Raw genomic sequence first — 9,092 nt, forward strand, 5'->3', positions numbered from 1 at the left:
TCTAAAGCAAGCTTAAAGTAACAGCTGATAACTGACAGAAGAAAGAATGCAATTACAGAGTCACAAGTTGTGAAAAAATTTGTCAACGCCGACTATATGAAAAATGCGCAATTACTTTTTGGGCAACCCAATATATAGATAGATAGAATAGATAGATACCATAGGATGGATGTTTACTAATTTCGTCATTCTGTTTGTAGCGCATTGATCTATCCGTCCAAGGCTCCAATCTTCTTGATCATCGTAGCAATTTAAGTGGATTAAGTCATGTCCATCTGTCTGTCCGTCCGTCTGTCGGTAAAGCTATCCCCTAGAAATTGATGCAGGTCCGTTGGAATTGTAAATGGGTGAAATCGCTCCATCTTTAGATATAGCTCGTTTATGAACCGATCTCCCGATTATACTTATAAAGCCTCTATTCTTATAGAAAATTGCATTTCTATAGACATTTTTTCGATCTTTAATTTAATCGTGTTTCATTTTTCTCAATGCATTTAATCCCCTATTCGTTGGCACTATTCCCAGTACTTTCATTACTGTTGTGCTGTCCTGTTGATTATTTGTCGATGCTTTTCCCAAAAAGTCCTTTTCGGTGTGGTTTTTGTTTTGCAACGTATTGGGTGGTCTGATGTTGCAAAATGCTGCTGCTGGTTATCATCACTTCGGCAGTTATGTTGCCTGTTTGGGGTGTTAATACGGCTTGCTGGATAACTCTGTTGGTTGGATGGTTAGAAGTGCTACTATGTTGGTATGCATTTCGAAAGTGACCCTAAACATATTCTATAATCTGCCTAGACTAACAATATGTGTTTTTGCCATATTAATTTAAGCCAAATATTTGGATGGCATGCCAAGCCCTTAGTTATGCAAAAATTTTTTTGAGAGGAAAGCTAATGCTGGGCCCCTTTCGATTCCTTTGTTGGCCAAGCAAGGCCCATAAACCAAAATTTCCCTTTATGCTTCATCAAGTTCTTCGCTTTTCTCTTTGGCATTGTTTTGTTTTGGTTTTTTTTTACCAAAATAAAGTTTTGTAATTTTGGTTGTTGTTGTAGTTTTGCATTTTACCGTTCAACGTTTGCATTGCGATTACGTTTCCCCTTCCGTTTCCGGCTTCTTGCTGCTGGTCGAGTTTAGTTGCTGTTGATATTTTTGTTTTTGGTGTTTTATTAGGTTGTTGCTGTTGTTGTTTCGAAATTCTTCTCTACTTCGTTGGAGTAAAGTTTTGTTTAAGGGGTATTCTCTAGGGGTGTTTTGTTGTTGTCATTCCTCTTTGTTTGTTGAAGAGGAAGTTGAAAAGTTGTGCTGTTGTTTTTGTGTGTGTGTGTTTTTTTTTTCAGTGTTGCTGGTGGCGAAATTTCCGATTGCGGTGCACCGTCTGTTTTACCACAACCACAAGTCCTGGCAGATATTTGAAGTGACAGACCAGACAGGGAAAGACGAAAGGTCCAGGCATTGCCATGGCCAGTACCATATAATGTCCTTTAAGTTATAACACCTGGCAAGTATTCTCCACCAACCACATAGACACGCGGCACATTTAGTCTTAAGCTATGCAGGTAGTGAGAGAATATTTGGTCTCCTGGGTTTTTCTTTGGCAATTTTTGGATAAGACCAAAAGTATTATTTTCTTCGGCGAAAGGAGAAAAGAAAACAAAAGTGGGGAAATTCTTAAGAATTTTTAACAACAAAAAGGAAAAACAGTGTTATTTTAAATGCAAACATAATTTACTTTGAAGGAGAGTTGTGGAGGCTATGCGAGATCTTCTTTCTCTTCCCGAAAGCGGGTATTATTATAAGAAAGTTTTATCGACATTTTGCTTTAGTTTGTTGAGGGTTTGGCATATAAAACGCAGGGCAACATGGCTTTGCTATTTTCTGAGAATTTTTTTTCTTTAATTAAACTTTGATGGTTTTAAATAAAAAGTAAAAAAAAAACAAGTAAAAAGGCGTTAAGTTCGGCTGGGCCGAACTTTGGATACCCACCACCTCGGGTATATATATAAACCACCTTTCGCCAAATCCGGGGAAAAATGCATACCTTATGACCCCAAGCAGCTATATAGAAATATGTTCCGATTTGGACCAAATACTAATAATTACAAGTCATTGTTCATCTGTCTAAAACAAAATTTTGCTCTTTTTAGTAGCTATATTTAAAAATAAACCGCTCTGAACCATAAACAACACGGACGTCGAAAAGCCTAGCATACGTCACAGTGTCAAATTTCAGTGAAATCGGATTATAAAAGCGCCTTTTATTGGGCCAAGGCTTTTCATCGAGATATCGGTCTGGAGCGATTTCGACCAAGTTGCAGATACATGTTGAAGAGCCTAACACAACTCACTGTCCCAAATTTCGGCGAAATCGGACAATAAATGCGTCTTTTATGGCCACAAAACCTTAAATCAAGGGATTGGTCTATATTGCAGCTATGTCCAAACCTGTACCGATCTGAGCCAAATTGAAAACTAATATCGAAAGTTTTATAACAACTCACTGTCCCAAATTTCGGCGACATCGGACAATAAATGAGCATTTAATGGCCTCAAAACTTGAAATCGAGGGATCGGTCTATATGGCAGCTATATCCAAAACTGGACCGATCTGAGCGAAATTGACAAAGAATGTCGAAGGGCCTAGCACAACTCACTGTCCCAAATTTCAGCGAAATCGGATAATAAATGTGGCTTTTGTGGGCCTAAAACCCTAAATCGGAGGATCGGTCTATATGGCAGCTATATCCAAATCTGAACCGATCTGAGCCAAATTGACGAAGGATGTCGAAGGGCCTAACACAACTCAGTGTCCCAAATTACAGCAAAATCGGATATAAAATGTGGCTTTTATGGGCCTTAGACCCTGAATCGGCGGATCGGTCTATATGGCAGCTATATCCAAATCAGGCCCGATCTGAACCAAATTAACGAAGGATGTTGAGGGGCTTAACGCAATTCACTGTCCCGAATTTCAGCAAAATCGGATAATAAATGTGGCTTTTATGGGCCTAAGACCCTAAATCGGAGGATCGGTCTATATGGCAGCTATATCCAAATCAGGCCCGATCTGAACCAAATTAACGAAGGATGTTGAGGAGCTTAACGCAATTCACTGTCCCGAATTTCAGCAAAATCGGATAATAAATGTGGCTTTTATGGGCCTTAGACCCTGAATCGGATAATCGGTCTATATGGCAGCTATATCCAAATCTGGACCGATCTGGTCCAAATTGACAGAGGACGTCCAGGGGCCTAACACAACTCACTGTCCCAAATTTCAGCAAAATCGGATAATAAATGTGGCTTTTATGGGCCTTAGACCCTAAATCGGCGGATCGGTCTATATGGGGGCTATATGAAGATATAGTCCGATATAGCCCATCTTCGAACTTAACCTGCTTATGGACAAAAAAAGGATCTGTGCAAAATTTCAGCTCAATATCTCTATTTTTAAATACTGTAGCGTGATTTCAACAGACAGACGGACAGACGGACGGACATGGCTAGATCGTCTTAGATTTTTACGCTGATCAAGAATATATATACTTTATAGGATCGGAAATGGATATTTCGATGTGTTGCAAACGGAATGACAAAATGAATATACCCCCATCCTTCGGTGGTGGGTATAAAAACAAAAATTTGAATTAAATGTCTAATAGAAATTTAAATTTTACTGCACTTTCCATCTTTCCTGATTGTCGTAAAATCCTAAGCCGATTTAACGATGTCCGTGTGTCCATCGGTAAAAATTGAGATTGCAAATTGCACATTTTTTCACATATCAATGAGTGCAGTCCGATTCAAGTTTAAGTTCAATTATAAGGGGCCTCCTTTTTATAGCCGAGTCCGAATGGCGTGTCGCTTTACATGGCATAGTACCTCACAAGCTTTACATGGCATAGTACCTCACAAATGTTGCCAGCATTAGGAGGGAGAAACCACCGCTGAAAATTTTTTTCTGATGGTCTCGCCAAGATTCGAACCCAGGCGTTCAGCGTCATAGGCGGACATGCTGACCTCTGCGCTACGGTAGCTTCCAAAAATTGAGATATAAAGTTAAAATAAAGAGTATGACTTCCAGCGAACTGCTCAAATACCAACAGCATATGTCAAGGGAAGGTCGCTGGAGACTGCTCTGCACGAGGTTGTGCATAAAATAGAAGAATCCTTCGATGTCAAAACGTACACCTTGGCGGTGTGCATTGACATCGAGGGGGCTTTTAACTATGTGCCGACCGAAACACTGATCCAATCCTTAGACCAGTACCGCGTGGCAGAGACTGAAATCTGCCTGTTCACGAGGAAGACGAAGGTGGGCCAATTTAACGCACCACGTTTCCTCAACAAGACGATTTCGATATCTGACAAGGTCAAATACTTAGGTGTGATCTTGGACAGAAAACTGAATTGGAAGTGTCACATTCAGGAGTGTGCTGAAAAGGCTCACAGATGTTGGGCACTATGAAGACGTGCCGCAGGCTCGAAATGGAGCCTGAGTTCAAGGATAGTCCACTGACTCTACAGGAGCGTAATTAGACCAATACTTGCATACGCCTCAGTAGATTGGTGGACTGCTATGGAGAAAAGGTGCAACATAAGGACCATACATCAGGTTCAGAGAAAATGTTCTCTTGGCATAGGAGCTCCGCCTATGCCACGGTGAGGACCATGCCCACTAGGTCACTGGAGACTATTCTAGATATCCGACCCATTGACATACAGATTAGGTGTGAGGCAGCCACTGCAGCTATGAAACTTAAGGCGATTGGAGAATGGAATGAAGATGGGAGCAGCTCATATCATCGCGGTATAATCGAGACGACGATAGGAAACCTGGAAGGAAGGGAAGAAGTTTCCGATCGAATACCTGAGATGAAACTTGAAGTCGAATGCGAGGCACTGCTGCCATTGGCACAGTCTTGGATTGAGGGAACCCTAGTATTGCCATCTGGAAGATCATGTTACACGGATGTATCAAAGCTAGAGGACTCAGGGCCGGGGGTCTACATTGAGAACCCAGGGACTGAGATCTGTTTTAGACTGCCTGACCATAATACGGTCCTGAACATATTTGCCGACAGTAGAAATTGCCATAAGGGCAATAAAAACCAGTACGGCAAGGTCACGAACAGTCTTGCAGTGTAAGAAGGAGATTAACGCCTTCTCTGAGGATGGCAATTCACCGCCCCTCAATAAGTCCATTGTCACGCATGCTGAGTGGCATGTTGCACCGTCTTGTTGAGTCAAGCTTTTGAATTTTGGGCAAAAATTGTTGGATATCATCTCACGGTAGCGCTCACCATTCCCAGTTACGTTACGATTTGCATGATCTTTGAAGAAGTACAGACCAATGATGTCACCAGCCCATAAACCGCACCAAATTGTGACTTTTTCTGGATGCATTGGTAGCTCTTGCAATGCTTATGGCTGATCTTCACTCCAAAATCGAAAATTTTGCTCATATACCTATACATTGAGCGAAAAATGAAGTTAGTCGTTTAATGAAAGAAGCGCGCGATGAGCTTTCTTAACAGATCACAAATTTTGATAATAAAATTGAATTATATGCAAGCGTTGTTCGTTTGTAAGACTATTCATGGTTAAATTATAGACCATTTCTGAAGATGTTTGACAGTGAAACAAAACACGAAACGTACAACAGCTGTATAAACCAGTGTTGGCAAAAAGATAAAAGCTTAAAAATCACCCTATATATGCGTACAATTATGGATATGGTAGGGGAGTTGTTATTAAATAAGACGCTGAAATATATCCATCAAAAGTTCGGTACGGACGGTCCAGATTTGGATATAGCAGCCATATAGACCGATCTCTCGATTTAAGGTCTTGGGCTCATTGTCCGATTTTGCCAAAATTTGGGACAGCAAGTTGTGCTAGGCCCTTTGACATCCTTCTTCAATTTAGCCCAGATCGGTTCAGATTTGGATATAGCTGCCGATTTAGGGTCATAAACCCATACAAGCCGTATTTATTATCCGCTTTAACTGAAATTTGAAACAATGAGTTGATTTGAGCCTCGGGTCATCCAAACTGAATATGGCCCAGATCGGACCATATTTCGATAACGCTCCCATATAGGCCGATCTGCAGATGTATGGTCTCAAAAAGCCTCGTTTTTTATTTGATTTCTCTGAAATTTGATACAGTGTCCGCCTATGACGCTGAACTCCAGGGTTCGAATCCTGGCGAGACCCTTAGAAAAAAAATTTCACTGGTGGTTTTCCCCTCCTAATGTTGGCGACATTTCTGAGGTACTATGCCATGTAAAACTTCTCTATAAAGAGGTGTCGCCCTGCGGCTCGCCGTTGGGACTCGGCTATAAAAAGGAGGTCCCTTATCATTGAGCTTAAACTTGAATCGGACTGCACTCATTGATATGTGAGAAGTTTGCCCCTGTTCCTTAGTGGAATGTTCATGGGCAAAATTTGCATTTTGAGCTGCTTTAAGTCTCCCGTCATCTGACCCGAATATGGTTTAAATCGTATCGATTTAGGGACTTACGCCCATAAAACGACCATGTATGACCCGATTTCGCTTAAATTTGAAACAGTGAATTGCTTTGAGCCTCCTGTCATCCACCCTGAATATGGGCCAGATCGGACCATGTTCAGATATAGCTGCCATATTAGACTGATCTGTAGATTTAGGGTCTTAAACCCATAAATAGCGGTTTTATAGCCGGATTTCACTGAAGTTCGCTAAAAGTTCTCAGCACCTGAATCAAATATGATCTAAACCAGGCCATATTTGAATATAACTATGGATATGGTAGTGGAGTTCTAATAAAATAGGATGATGAATATATCCATGATGACGGGCAACCGTCATTCGGCACAGCCGAATTTAATGCTAGGCTTTCTTCTGCCTACGTCGTATACGTTTCTCCCATAAACTTGACTCAGAATATCTCTCCATTGCATTAAGTGTTGTTACTGATTGCATGCTCTCACCATTACGGACAGCAGCAGTGATGGAGCCATTTGATAACTTTCATAGTGTTTAAGGTGGTACGGTTTTCGCCAAATAACGAAGCTTTTCTGCTATCAAGTAATGGCCCAAATCAATGTTGCCAATGTTCATATTACAAAATCAATATGCCCAACTTTAATCACCAAGTGTGCATCAAAGATTTCAAAAGCCTATACCGGGAATCAGCATACATCTTTCTAGATTCTCTGGTTGGAAGGCTGCAAAAGCTTTTTCATTCCAATTTGATTGTTTCGTATATTTGACACAGCAGCATAGAAAAGTTGGAGCAAGAGAGCTATGCCACTATGCAAAAGGCATTAATTAAAAATTACTTAAACCAAGTGCTGTTGCATGAACAACAACGACGTTTACCAGAGGTATTTACATTGTTGGCATACTTCAAGGATCTACAAGGATCTGTGTATATATATGCGATAGCATGAGAAAGTCCTTTTGGGTAGTTAGGTATGATAATAAAGCATACTCCATAGACTTGGTTTTCAAATCGAAAGCAAGCTTTTAATTGTTCAAACTATGAATGTGTGATACGAGCATGTGTTTATTAGGGTGTGCAATACATATAAACGAAGATGTTGTTTAAGTAACCCATTCGTGTCTGCTTTATCGGATGTTTTTATACCCATCGCCAAGGGATTGGTGTATATTTATTTTGTCATTCCGCTTGCAACACATCGAAATATCATATATTCTCGATCCTCATAAAAATTGAAGGCGATGTAGCCATGTCTGTCCGTCTGTCTGTTGAAATTACACTACAGTCTTTAAAAGTAGAGGTATTGAGCTGAAACTTTGCCCAGATTCTTTTTTGTCAGACTATATCTTGATATAGCCCCCATATAGACCGATCCGCCGCTTTAAGGTCTTAAATCCATAGAAGCCACATTTATTATTCAATTTTGCTGAAATTTGGGACAGTGAGTTTTGTAAGGCCACTCGACATTTTTCTTTAATTTGGCCCCGATAGTTTCAGATTTGGATATAGCTGCCATTTAGACCGATCTCTCGATTTAAGGTCTTGGGTTCATAAAAGTCGCATTTATAGCCCGATTTTGCCAAAATTTGGGAGAGTGAGTTGTGTAAGGCCCTTTGATGTCCTTCTTCAATTTGGCTCAGATCGGTATAGATTTGGATATAGCTGCCATATAGATCGATCTCTTGCTATTAAGATTTGGGCCCATAAAAGGCGCATTTATTGTCCAATGTCATCGAAATTTAGGACAGCGATTTGTGTTAGGCCCGCCGATATCTTTCGGGAAATTTGGTTTAGATCGGTCCAGATTTGGATATAGCTGCTATAGCTATAGACCGATTTCTCGATTTAAGGTCTTGGGTTCATAAAAGCTGCATTTATTGTCTGATTTCGTCGAAATTTGGGACAGTGAGTTGTGTTAGGCCTCACGACATCCTTCTGCAATTTGGCCCAGATCAGTTCAGATTTGGATATAGCTGCCATATAACCCGATTTGACTTCTCGAGCCCCTGGAAGCTGCAATTTTGGTCCAATTTGGTTGATATTTTGAACATAGTTTTCCGTTATGACTCCTAACAACTTTGTACGGTTCAAGCCGGTCAAGAACATGATATATTGGGTTGCCCAAAAAGTAATTGCGGATTTTTCATATAGTCGGCGTTGACAAAATTTTTTCACAGCTTGTGACTCTGTAATTGCATTCTTTCTTCCGTCAGTTATCAGCTGTTACTTTTAGCTTGCTTTAGAAAAAGAGTGTAAAAAAAGTATATTTGATTAAAGTTCATTCTAAGTTTTATTAAAAAATGCATTTACTTTCTGTTAAAAAATCCGCAAATACTTTTTGGGCAACCCAATATATATAGTTTGTAGGGTCGGAAATTGATATATCGATGTGTTGCAAATACAATGACTAAATGAATAAAACCCCTATTCTACGGTGGTGGGTATACAAATATTTTTATACCCTCCACCATAGGATGGGGGGTATACTAATTTCGTCATTCTGATTGTAACTACTCGAAATATTCATCTGAGACCCCATAAAGTATATATATTCTTGATCGTCGTGAAATTTTATGTCGATCTAGCCATGTCCGTCCGTCCGTCCGTC

The sequence above is a fragment of the Stomoxys calcitrans genome, chromosome 1 (genome assembly GCF_963082655.1).
Source record: "Stomoxys calcitrans chromosome 1, idStoCalc2.1, whole genome shotgun sequence".
NCBI lineage: Eukaryota > Metazoa > Arthropoda > Insecta > Diptera > Muscidae > Stomoxys > Stomoxys calcitrans.